Source organism: Eretmochelys imbricata, chromosome 13, assembly GCF_965152235.1.
Source record: "Eretmochelys imbricata isolate rEreImb1 chromosome 13, rEreImb1.hap1, whole genome shotgun sequence".
Lineage (NCBI taxonomy): Eukaryota > Metazoa > Chordata > Testudines > Cheloniidae > Eretmochelys > Eretmochelys imbricata.
The window spans coordinates 41,832,549-41,844,858 of NC_135584.1; positions in this window are offsets into that span (position 1 = coordinate 41,832,549).

Sequence of the window (12,310 nt, forward strand, 5' to 3'; positions counted from 1 at the left end):
GTTGAGTTCTGACAGCACTGTCCAGGCCTGCTCAAGAACCCGACTATGGCTGGAATTGAAGAACTATGGGCCCACTTTGCTGAACTTGTGCGCAGATGATCAGACCAACCTGAGGCATTACAACAAGCTAGAACAGAACAGGGAGAAGCCGTATCACTGGCTAAGGCAGTAATAGACCATCAGGCAGCAGAAGCTCAGAAACCCCCTACTATTTATGTCCTATGGGAGCAGAAAGTCACAGAGTTTGGTGGCTTCCCAACAAGACCGGGAGACATTACAGGAGAGGAGTGAGTCAAGTCTGTGAAGGCAACTCTGCGTGTGCTAAGAGCACCTGAAGAGGATCATACGGGCTTCATAGAGGAACACCTCAAGGGCCAGGGCCAAGGTTACGGTTAAGCTCATGGCAATGGCAGACAAGAAAGATGTGGAAAAGGTATTTGAACTCCTCCTAGAAGTGTACGGAGACAAGATGTCACAGTCACAATAAAATAGCCTCATGGAAATGTCCCAGTCACTATAAAATTGCCCCCCATGAGGTCTTCTGGGTAAGCAGCAGCATTGTATATCGCTGACACCTATATAGGCATATGCATGGCAAAGGATTTTGGGAGGCGTTGAAGGCGTGAGTGTGGAGTGAAAGATTCCTGTGCAGGTTGCGAGAGGCCAAAAGGGGAGGAAGGGAGAAAGGAACGGGTTAACCTGGCGATCCTGCTAGGGCCGAAGAAAAGAAGCTGACTCCAGCCACTCAAGGCCAATGCACCCAAGCAGACTCTCGGATGCCAAAAAAGATGGGGGCCTGGATTCCAACCCCAACCAGATGTGAGAACAGAGCAGTAAACTGAACAAGACTGCAGGGGATTGCAAAAACTAGTGAGAATGCAAAGGTCAGCGAATGGGAACATAATAACCCTGAAGCTGAAGTGTTTTGGGGAAGCTAAGGAAGCCTTGGAATGCTGGTTTGGGCTGATACAAAGAGCACAGCAGACAAAGATCCCTGGATGAAATGCCCCCAGAAGAACCCAGGACTTAAAACCTTCCCGAGAGCTTAAGCAAGCTGGCAATCAACAGCGGACCCTGGACGACATGTGCACAGGACACAATTCCCATCCACCTGTCCCCCCGCTTCTTCGTACATTACACCCGGGCTTGGCCAGGCTCAGGTAGTGCAGGTATGAGTATGAAAGTGGATTAGGGCTGGGGCATTATCGCTTCCTTCTTTCCTCTGAATGATGTGGGGAACCCCCAGCACTCTCCACTGTTATTTTACTTTATTTTATTAATAAAGCTTTAAACTCAATCACTTGGTGTCCTCTGTCATCTCCTCCCCTAACAATCCTGCAGCCTCAGCCTGATCACCTGATACCTCATGCAGATTGGTAACTTAATCTGTCACAAAGGTCCCTATTGGAACCAGACTTAGGAGTTATTTGAGAGCAAGCAGGAGCCTGGTGAAACTGTCTGGCCATATGCATATGAGCTCCAGGAGAGAATGAGAAAAGTGGAGGGGCGAGACCCTCGACGAGTTCCAGACCCAGATATGTTTCTGAAAGAGCAGTTGGTGCTGGGGCTCCAGGATGATTCCTTCCACCATGAAATTAGAAGGCGGTTTAAGGAAGAGCCCAGTCAGAAGTTCCATTAACTCAGGCTGGATGTCACTATGTGGTCGGAAGAAGAGGAAGTTCCTGTGGCAGAGATGGCCAAGCCTAAGTCCTGCACACGAAGTGGGGGCCTAGTGAATGCAAGTGCTGGGGAAAAGACCCTGCCCCAAACACAGTTAACACTGGAAAGATTAAGTGAAGCTGTCCAAAAACTGGCAGTCCAACAGCTGAAAGTGATGACTGAGGTGATGAAAGGAAAAACCTCCACTAAAATGCCAAAGTACCAAGGACACCAGGATCCTGAAGACCCCCACTGCAGGATGAGCAGGGAAGGCACACTTGTTACCCTTGTGAAAGGCCAGGGCATACTAGCCGAGAATGTCCACTGAAAAGGAGAAGAGAGTCCCAGGCACTGGAAACCAATGGGGCATGAGGAGCAAGTGGTCCATCTACAATAGAAGCCCAAGCAGCGGCAGAAGGATTCCTCGGCCTGTCGTTGGTGGAAAATCACTCTGCATACAGTGTTGATAGGGACACGGACAGTGCCAGCATATCTAGCAAGTTCCGTAAGTGAGCATTTGGAAACTGTCTAACTGCTGAAGTATGTATAGCAGGGGTGGAAACCAGATGTTTGTTAGATACTGGCTCAGAAGTCACCACCATGACTGAGTCACATTTTCACAATTATTTGAAAGACAAGGAGCTGACCATGCACAGCACACAGTTTCTATGTCTAACAGTAGTTAATGGACTGGCAATCCCAGTGGTGGGATGCCTCGAAGCAGACATAGACTACATGGGTCAGACACTGCCAGGGAAATGCATCTTCATCCTGAAAGACAAAGCCGCTGAAGGGAGCCATGTGGGAGAAGGAGTCCCAGGGATTCTAAGGATGAACATCATTAGTGAGCTAAAGGAGTTACTGTTGCCAGTAGAAGGAACCAGGAGGATAAATTGTCATGGGCACCCCGAGAAGAATGCTGTGCTGAGTCGAGTACTGGCTGGAGCAGAGAGACAAAACCATTGACTGGGCCCTGTGGGGCAGATTGGAAATGTTAAAGTGGACAGAAAACAGAAGAGTGTTGTTCCTCCTCGGAGAGGGAGGATCCTTGATGAACTCTGCTGGGTCCTAGGAAATACCAATGGATATGGAACTCTTGTAGAGCCTACATCTGGGGTAAACCTACCGAATGGGCTCCAGCCAGCCAATGTCTGACTCATGCCATCAAAGGAAGAGGACCAGTGAGTCTTCTAAACTCAAGTTTGAAGTCTGTGGAGTTGCAGCCTCAAAACAGCACTGCAGAGGTGCATTGGCCTGCGCGAGTGGTTTCTCGTCTGAAGGTAACATTTGAAGAGAATGGAAATGAGCTGCGGGTGACAAGGAGGGAGAAGGGAGGACGAGTTCCCTTTCCTCGAGAAAGATGTGGTGAGTGACTGCCAGTTCCAGTTCACACAGCACGCCAGGGGCTGATGCCTACACAGGTGGCTAACTTAATGGCGTTACCACAGAAGCATCAAGAAGTCTTTTCTAAGGATGAGGTGAACAGTTTGGATGATTGGGTGAAAGGTCACCATGACAGGCTGAAGGTAGCCTGTGAAGTTGCTCACAATGAAACTAAAGACAAAGCCCAAAGCAGGAAAAGGACTTAGGATCGCAAGTCCAGTGGGGCTCTCCTCAGGCCTGGTGACCATGTACTAGTTCATACCCATAGACACCGGGAGCGTAATAAAATGCAGGACAAGTGGGAGTCAAATCCCCACATTGTAGTCGCTCACAACCCCTCCGGACTCCCCCAACCCCTGCCTGCCCAACAGGAGGAAAGGGACGACCTTCTCACAGCAGGGCTCTGAGCATGATTACATCTAAGGTTCCTTGCTGAATTTATGTCGGTCACATTCACATCTTCTGTATCCCCTTCCCTGACTCCCAGACCTAGTCCTCACCCTCATGATAAATTCGAACCCTGACCTGAACACTTCTTGTGACATTCTCTGATTAGAATAGGACCATTTGGATCGTTGTTGCAACTACTGTTATATATTTGCAGCAAATATTGTATCAAGGTTGTCGAGTGAGGTGTCTGTGAAAAGGTTATTATTTGCTGATTATAATTATGCTATCTATATGCAGGTATCATTTTTGTATGTGAAGTTATCAGTATTGGAATATCCTCCTGCTTTATGGGGATTGTCTGCCCCTTTCTTTGCAGTTCACCCCAGTGGAGTGACCATAGCTATCCCCCACTGGGATGCCAGTCACAGCCAGATATGCCATGTAAGATGTCAAGGTTCCTCCCCCACTCTGAACTCTAGGGTACAGATGTGGGGACCTGCATGAAAAACCTCCTAAGCTTATCTTTACCAGCTTAGGTCAAAACTTCCCCAAGGTACAAAGTATTCCACCCGTGGTCCTTGGAATGGCCGCTACCACCACCAAACTAATACTGGTTACTGGGGAAGAGCTGTTTGGACGCGTCTTTCCCCCCAAAATACTTCCCAAAACCCTGCACCCCACTTCCTGGACAAGGTTTGGTAAAAAGCCTCACCAATTTGCCTAGGTGACTACAGACCCAGACCCTTGGATCTTAAGAACAATGAACAATCCTCCCAACACTTGCACCCCCCCTTTCCTGGGAAATGTTGGATAAAAAGCCTCACCAATTTGCATAGGTGACCACAGACCCAAACCCTTGGATCTGAGAACAATGAAAAAGCATTCAGTTTTTTACAAGAAGACTTTTAATAGAAAATAGAAGTAAATAGAAATAAAGAAATCCCCCCTGTAAAATCAGGATGGTAGATATCTTACAGGGTAATTAGATTAAAAAAACATAGAGAACCCCTCTAGGCAAAACCTTAAGTTACAAAAAAGATACACAGACAGAAATAGTTATTCTATTCAGCACAATTCCTTTCTCAGCCATTTAAAGAAATCATAATCTAACACATACCTAGCTAGATTACTTATTAAAAGTTCTAAGACTCCATTCCTGGTCTATCCCTGGCCAAGACCAGCATACAGACAGACACAGACCCTTTGTTTCTCTCCCTCCTCCCAGCTTTTTAAAGTATCTTGTCTCCTCATTGGTCATTTTGGTCAGGTGCCAGCGAGGTTACCTTTAGCTTCTTAACCCTTTACAGGTGAGAGGAGCTTTCCCCTGGCCAGGAGGAATTTCAAAGGGGTTTACCCTTCCCCTTATATTTATGACATAAGATATCTGCAAAAATGCTATAATTTGGCAGGTGTGATGATCTTGTTTATATGTTTGTATCACCTTTGTCTTATGAGTTATAGCTATGTCTGTATGTATGTATTTCAAACTTGTGCTATGCTTCTGGTGACACCCCAGACAGTTTGGCTTCAGCACTGCCTAGCCTGCTGGATGGCCCATGAAGGACCCTCAGCGATACAACTGACCCATTGAGAGAAGGCAGATGCACCTTGTGACTCAGCAAGGCAGGCAGGGACATGCCCATGGTCAGAACTCTAAGGGCTTGTCTACACTGGTACTTCACAGCCCTGCAACTTTCTTGCTCAGGGGTTTCTCCTGAAGGTGGATTTTTTAGAGCCCTGGGAGAGCTCCCCCCCCAGCGCTGTGCCATGAGCACACAAGCCACCATAAAGCGCTGCCATGGCAGCATTTTAACGTTGCCAGTGTAGACTAGTCCTGAGGCTTCCCAGCCACGTGCTGGGCAGCTTGTGTTTGAAACAAAGGAAGCACAGGCCGCATGGCAAATGACTATAAAAGGCAGCTCCATCTTCTCCATTTGGTCTTCAGTCCTGCTTCTTCCCTCTGGAGGGACTTTGCTACAAACTGAAGCTCTGAACAAAGGACTGAATGACCCATCCCAGCTGGGGATGTGCTCCAGAGACTTGAATTAAGCCAGCAGATTACTCCATCACTGCTACAAGCCTGAACCAAGAACTTTGCCATTACTGGATGTCATTGATTCCTTTAAACAATTGTAACTCTCACCTTTCTTTCTTTCTTTCTTTTCTTTCAGATTTGAGAAACTAAGAGATTGGCATCAGCATGGTTTTGTGGTGAGATCAAAGTTGTATATTGACCTGGGTGTGTGGCTGGTCCTTTGCGATCTGAAGAACCTATTATTTGATGAGACGTGTTGTAAAAAACCACTCATCTCTGAACCTAGTGTTTTTTGGTGGTGATATAAGAGCTGTAAACTGAGGAAACTGCCTTTATTTTTTCTTGTTACCCACTCTAGTAAACGAGGAATTTACTTTTGTGGCTGCTTTGGTATATCTTATAAAAGAATAACCACCAGTTTGGGGTTGTGTTTGCCCTGTTTCTCAGCAGTTCAACCTGTATTTGGCATTTTCAGTTGTGACCTACTAAGACACAGTTGCACTTATCTTAACCTTAAAACGACCAGACCTGATCGTGCGACTGGGGAGGCGGGGGTAAAGTGACAGGCCCAAGGTCGCCCAGTAATTCCCTGGTAGAGGTGATAACAGAACCCAGGTCCCATGAGTCTAGTGCATGACTTCAACGGGACAGCTTTTTGTGTGTTTGTGTTTATATGTGTTTGTGTGAGAGTTTTCTGCGTGTTAAAAGACTAATCTGTTTGTGTGTGTGTTTATGTGTATATATTGGTGTAAGGAAGAGTTTGTTTGTTTCTCTGAGCTTGCTTTTTGTGTTCAGGTGTGTGTTTGTTTTTTGAGTGATTGTGTATATTTATGTGTTTGTATGTGTGTTTCCATGCTGTCTCTGTTTGTGTTTTTGTGCAGCAGTGATTGCCTGTATGTGCTTATGTGTGTTTGTGTATTTTTCTGCATGCATCACTGTTTTGTTTGTAAAAAGAAAAGGAGGACTTGTGGCACCTTAGAGACTAACCAATTTATTTGAGCATAAGCTTTCGTGAGCTACAGCTTTGTGTGTCTGGAATCGAAGAAAAAGGGAGAGAGAATAAATCTTTCCAGCACCCTGTCTGATGCTCAGAGGGGTTCCAGGGGGAGTGAGTCAAACCGATTCTGAAACTGCACCAGTCTGCAAGTATTTCTAGCCTCGGATACTTTCTCCGGGCTGCTCTCATCGCCTGTCCCGGGCAGTCGGGGGCTGGTTCGTGCCCTCAGCAGCGGACACGTTGCGCTGTTACTGCAGGGGGAGGTTTTTGGCTGAGCTCAGACTCGCTTCCTCTCACTGTGTGTCTGGTGCAGGAATACACGGCGGTGTCCTCCGCTCTCAGGCCGGTCATTTGCAGGGAGAAGTTGGTGCTGTCCTTGGAGGCTGTGAACCGGCCCTGGACCGAGGAGGCGTAGTACTTGCTTCCCTCACTGTAATAGTCAGCCAGCCACTCCAGCCCCTGTCCCGGCTCCTGTCTGATCCAGCCCATCCAGGAGCTGCTAAGAGTGAACCCGCTGGTGGCACATTGCAGTTTCTGGGACTCTCCGGGCTTCTTCAGCACTGGCCCCGACTGGGTCAGAACCACCTGCGAGCGGGCCCCTGGGGGAGAAGGGAAATGGCAGATTGGAATTAAAGCTCAGTCACCACATGAAACCAGCCATTAGCCCCGGGTTCAATGGCAAGTGAACAGGGAACAGTGGGAGAACCAGCCACACTGGGCACTTTGTACATCAGTCGGTGGGAGACGACAGAAGAAAGAAGTGTCCCACCCCACATCGATATCAGCCGCAATAGTCCCAGATACCCGGCCCCTCCTGTGTATTAATGGGGGATAAATTACCTTCCAGAGCCACTGCAAAGAAAACCAAATGGAGCCAAAGTGTCATTTTCCGCATTGTTGTTGGGGAAAGTTTTCAGGCGATTGGCCGGCAACTGCAGAGACCCAGGAGCTGCGGATTGTCCCTCCGGCTGCAGCCTGGCCATAGAGAGGGACAGATTTAAACAGGAACCTGTCACTCCTATTTGCATATCCCCCTCCTTATAAGAGAGACAAGCTCCCTAAGAGCGCCCTCTAAAAACCTTGTTTTGGGGATTCAGGGAGGCGCAGTCAGACGTCAGTGGTTCGGGATCCAGGCTGGGGTTACGGGCATGGGGATCCATCCTCCTTTTCCTCCACAGACTCCCTGGGTTACCCTGGGCAAGTGTAATGTGTCCCCTTGTGTTTCTGGCCCCCACCCGCACCTCGGACACTCCAGCCCTTTCCTGCCTCACAGCGCTGTTTTTGGGGACAAACTCATGAAAGATCAGGAGGTCCCCAGATGCCATGTGATGTGGCCATGAGAGGGCCTAAAACAGAGGAGTGTCTCTTCACCTGATCCTTCTCCTAAGATCATGGCAATGACCGGGGGTGTTTTCAGTACCGCGCCGGAAGATTTCCAGCCATTCATCGGGTGGATTCTCCTTACCATGGGAAATGTGACTGGTTTCTGTGCTGGGTAACTTGAGTAACGCTGCGTTGTTGTGGGCAGTGCGCTGTAAATACTCTAGCCCTGCTACAGACTGATGGGAAGCCCATGAAAGTCAGAGAAACAAACGAACAAACCCAGAACCACTGGCTGGTTAGTCCCGTGTTCGCTGTGTGACGCCTTGTGTACACACACCTGAGTCCCAACAATTCTGCCGCGATGGCTTGAAATTTCCATGAAGGTTTTTGCAAAACAGGGAAGGGAGTCAGAGCCAGAGCTAATGAGGATGATTCCTACAGAGACTCAGCAATTCTGATTGAATGACACACCCCGGTGAGCAATAAGACGAGGGAAATATTCCTGTGCAGATCCGTATGCAGGCATGAAATAATGAAATCCTGTGGGCTTTATTCCCCATGTGTGTAACCCCATTGATTTAACTGGGACCGGTGGTGGGAGTAAAGAATGAAGGATCTTGCAGACGATTAGTAAGGACATTGGCTCATCAAAGCACCAGTCAGTACCCTTTGAGCCTGAGGATGGGACATGGAAAGCGGAGTTAGGGCAGGAGCTTGGGGTGTACGAGGGGGTATGGCAGGGGTGGGCAAATATTTTGTCCCAGGCCCATATTTGGGTATGGAAATTGTATGATGGGCCACGAATGCTCATGAAATTGGGGTTGGGATGCAGGAGGGGGTGAGTGCTCCGGCTGTAGGTGCTGGGCTCTGGGGTGGGGCCAGAAATGAGGAGTTCAGGGTGTGGGAGGGGGGGTGAGGGCTCCAGCTGGGGGTGCAGTCTCTGGGTTGCAGGAGGGTGGGACTGAGGTGTTTGGAGGGTGGGAGGGGTATCTAGGATGGGGCAGAGGGTTGGGATGCTGCAGGCAGTGAGGGGTGCAGGCTCCAGGCGGTGCTTACCTCAAGCATCTCCCAGAAGCAGCGGCATGTCCAGTCTCCATCTCCTAAGCGAAGGTGCAGCCAGGTGGGTCTGCACGCTGCCCCATCCACAGGCACCGCCCCTGCAGCTCCCATTGGCCATGGTTGCCAGCCAATGAGAGCTTCAGGGGCACTGTTTGGAGCAGGGGCAGTGTGTGGAACCCCCTGGCTACCTCTACTCATGGGGGCCAGAGGGGGAACATGCTGCTGCTTCCAGGAGCCACATGAAGCCATGGCACACCCCATTTCCTGGCAGGAGCTCAATGTCCAGATTAAAATGTCTGAAGGGCCGGATGCGGCCCCCGGGCCATAGTTTGCCCATACCTAGGTCATTGGGTGCTGGCTCCAGGAGGGAGCTCAGGGCTGGGGCTTGGAGTACGGACTCCTGTCAGGCAGCATTTACCCCCAGCAGCTAAGGCAGGCTCCCTGCCTACCTGGGCCCCACACTACTCCTGGAAATGGCCAACACACTCCTGTGGTCCCTGGGGTGGGGGTAAGGGGGGTGGCACATGGCTCCGCATGTTGCCCCTCTCTGCAAGCACTGCCCTGTTGGCCACAGATCCCCATTCCCAACAAATGGGAGCTGCGGAGTTGGTGCTTGCAGGTAGGAGCAGTGTGCGGAGGGAGATTCCCCCTGCCCCCCCACCTCCTGGGCCACGGGCCATGCTGGCCCTTTCTGGGAGCGGCGTGGGGCCGAGGCAGGCAGGGAGTCTGTCTTCGTGGCAACCCACTGTGCTGCCGGAGATTGCACTCAACTGGAAGATCCTCTAGGATCGACCAGTTGATCGTGATCGACTAGGGGGTGACCACTGCTTTTGTAGCTCTTCGCAGTCTGCCTGGGTCTTAACTATCTTGAGTAGTTTTGTACCATCTGCAAAGGTTGCCACCTCACTGTTTACTCCCTTTTCCAGAACATTTATGAATGTGCTGAATAGAACTGGGCTCAGTACAGAGCCCTGGGGGACATCACTATTTACCCCTTCCCATTCTGAAAACTGACCATTTATTCCTACCCTTTGTTTCCTGTCTTTTAGCCAGTTACTGATCCATGAGAGAACCTTCCCTCCTATCCCCTGACAGCTTGAAGCTTCCACTAAGTTCTGTCTGCTTCTCCCTCTGTTCTTGTGAGACCCTTGGAGCAGCATGGTCTTGTGTGGTGGGCACATTATCCTGGTACTCGAGAATCCAGCGGTTTATTCCTGACTTTGTTACTCGTCTGATGGGTGACCTTGGGCAAGAAATTACACTCCTGATGCCTGAATTTGTATTTCTCTGAAGTGTGGGGGAAATGATATTCAGCTTCCTTTCTCAGTGCTTTGAGGTTTATGAATGAAAGCCACTACAGAATAGCTAGGGGTTGTTATTACTGCTCATGTCTGAAAACTTCTTCTTGGAGAATTGGAGAAAGTCTATTAAACTCTTTCTATCAATGATGGACTAGAAGACCGAATTATTATTTATTATTATTCTGCCAGCACCTTAAATAGGGCAATGTGTGGGTCAGGATCCCCTCTGTTGTTGTGAGAGCCGCAGCCCAAGAGTCTCCATGGTGCGGGACGCTGCTCAGTCAGGCAGTGAGTGTTATGTCCCAGGTGAGAGGCAGTGCGCTCAGATGCCAGGCTCCGTTTCCTTTAGGGATGGGTGACCCTTTGCAGAGATTGTTTTGTAAAAGTGTAGTTATATAAGATGAACTTTTTAGGGATGGGTCTCTGAATTTATATATTAAGGGCGAAGCTCCCAAGGGGACGTGGGAGTTGCAAGGTTGTTGCACTAGCTATCAGTAATACAAGACTCACTAGAGCAGGGACTTGAGTCTCCTGAATCCCAGAGGCTGAGGTTTTCTAAAGTCCCTGAAGGATTATAATAGGAATGATGTGTCCATATCTGTAGGGCAGCTTGGAAATCCTCAGCCTGGCTGTTAAAGGAGTTGGGGGGTTAAATAATGTTTTTTCATACACTTTAATGTTGGTTCTCTCAGTCTGGGGTATTAGGAGGTGGAGTGGGGTGAGGAAAGGCGGGGAGCAGCGCAGTGAGGAGCAGGGAGTGTATTGGGGGAAGGGAAATTGGAGGCCTGACCCTTTTCTTACAGTGCGGTGTGTCTGTGTCTGCATTTGTGTGTGCGAGAGCCACGGAAAGACCCTGAGGACAGGAGTTTTCACGCTCACTGTCTCTGCGCTGTGAGATACAGAGCTGCAGCGCCCCCAGCGGAGAGTATGGCAACACCCACTTTCTCATGTTCTCTGTGTGTCAATATACTGTATTTTCCACTCCATGCATCGGAGATAGTGGGTTTTAGCCCACGAAAGCTTATGCTCAAATAAATTTGTTAGTCTCTTAGGTGCCACAAGTCCTCCTCGTTCTTTTTGTCCTTAGACAGCCAGGGCAGGTTTTTGTCTTAGCTCAGATCGGCTTCCCCGCCCTGTGTCTCTCGCACAGTGATACCGGGCAGTGTCCTCGGCCCTCAGGCCGGTCATTTGCAGATACAGCAGGTTGTTGGGGTTGTCCCTGGAGATGGTGAATCGGCCTTTCACTGAGTCTGCGTAATACCGTTGCCTCCCATCATAATAAATGAGTAAGACCCACTCCAGCCCCTTTCTGGGAGCCCGTTCGACTCAGCTCATGTGATAGCTGCTGAAGGAGAACCCGGAGGCTTTGCAGGAGAGGCGGAGAGAGTCTCCGGGCTTCTTCACATCCCCTCCGGACTCCACCAGCTGCACCTGGGACAGGGCACCTGGGAATAGAAAGATATTATACATCACATTAATATTCAGAGCAATAATAGACTGTTCCCCTGCCCTGTCAATGCGTATGAGGGGAGAAAATACCTTCCAAAGCCACTGCAAGGAACACTAACTGGAGCCAAAATCTCATTTTCCCGCATGTTGGAGGGGAACATTCTCAGGGGACTGGCTGGTCACTGCACAGACTCAGGGAGCTGAGGATCGTCTCTCCGGGTGCAGCCTGGGCTAAGAGAGGCACAGATTTAAAGAGGAAACTGTCACCCTGGTTTACATATCCCGCTCGTAATAAACTCCTTCCCTGCAGAGATCTCCTTTCTTGTCCTCCGATTCCAGGAGGGGGGAATGTGTGTAGCTGTCTGACCCAAATCCCATTGAAACCCAAGGGGATTTTTGAGTGGCTTGGATCTACATTGGGTCAGGTCCCATGTGTTTGTATGGAGTCCAGCGCAATGGGAACTTGGTCCTGAATGGCTCCAGAAATGGGCTGTCAAAGCAGAATCAGAGGACGAAGGGAGTGAGCAGAAAAGAGAGAAAGCAAGAAAGGAAGCTGCAGTCCTTTGAATCATCACCATCATCTTCAGTGCAGAATGACCCCTGCAGCGTCAGTGGGGCACTGAGGGAGTGGGGCTGTGATGTCTTTATGCAACACAGATTATTCAGCGAGAATTGGCAGAGGAGCCCCATGGAGTCGGGTTGGGGTAACTAAAT